Source organism: Terrapene carolina, unplaced genomic scaffold (genome assembly GCF_002925995.2).
Source record: "Terrapene carolina triunguis isolate 2854851 unplaced genomic scaffold, T_m_triunguis-2.0 Scaffold552, whole genome shotgun sequence".
In the NCBI taxonomy this organism is placed as follows: domain Eukaryota; kingdom Metazoa; phylum Chordata; order Testudines; family Emydidae; genus Terrapene; species Terrapene triunguis.
In genome coordinates this window covers 374314-375194 of record NW_020664903.1, presented here as the reverse complement: position 1 = coordinate 375194, position 881 = coordinate 374314, and the positions used below count along the sequence as shown (strand labels likewise).

General features: G+C 64.2%; 1 protein-coding gene across 3 annotated transcripts in view; it reads right to left on the bottom strand.

The window, feature by feature from the left end:
- STK38 (serine/threonine kinase 38) overlaps positions 1-390 on the bottom strand; it is a 19225-nt gene extending 18835 nt beyond the window's left edge. For all 3 annotated transcript variants that reach the window (XM_024212192.3, XM_024212194.3, XM_024212193.3), the window contains exon 1: positions 195-390. The gene's annotated coding sequence lies outside the window, so the exon portion shown is untranslated. The remainder of the gene's footprint in view (positions 1-194) is intronic.
- Between the last annotated feature and the right edge of the window lie 491 nt (positions 391-881).

Sequence of the window (881 nt, the reverse complement as noted above, 5' to 3'; positions counted from 1 at the left end):
GGGCACAGGCCGGGAGGGAGGATGCAGCAGCAGCCTGAGGAGAAGGGGGCAGACTGGGGGGGAAGGGGGCAAAGCCGGGGGGAGCGGTTGCCTGAGGGGGAGGGGGCAAAGCCGGGGGGAGCGGTTGCCTGAGGGGGAGGGGGCGCGTCACCGGGGCAACAAGCTGAGGGGAGGGGGTCGGGGGAATCACTTACCAGAGCCCCCTGCGGGGCGGGTGGAAGGAGATGGGGGCGCGGTCCCAGCCCCTCCTCAGAGCCGGAGACTCGCTCCTCACTAGGGGAGGGAGGAAGGGATCGGGGTGCGACGCTATCACGGCCCCCCCAGCGCTCTTCGCACCGCCACTCACGGAACGGACGGCGCCTCGGACGGGACAAGACAAGCAAGCACCCCTCTGAGCCCTCGACGACGTTGCGCATGCGCCGCCGCCCTCAGCGCCGAGTCCTCATCCCGAGAGAGGCGGGGCGCTGACGGGAAAGGCGCATGCGCGAATTCCTTTTCCCTCCAGAGGCGCGTTTGCAGCCGGGGAAGGGTGATCGCGCTGTGCGCGTGCGCGTGCCTCCCTTTCCTTTGAGCTCATTGCCCAGGCGTCTGACTCCGCCCCGCACAGCTGCAGGGACTACAGGTGGCTGCAGCTGGCGGGGGTCGGTTGGTGCCTGGATAAAAAGCCTTGGCTGTAACGCTGCTAGTGCCATCTACTTGATGACGTTTGACAGGGCAAGATGACAGCACTGATCATGCCAAGCCTGCAAAGAGTCCTGAGTCAGGCCCTCCCCCAAAATCATGAGACGGGCCTAAAATTCATGAGATTTTGTTACAAAATAAAGAGCAGGGGCGTAAGAGTCAAGACTCAGTGTGTTCTTTGCTCAGCCATTGACGTACTG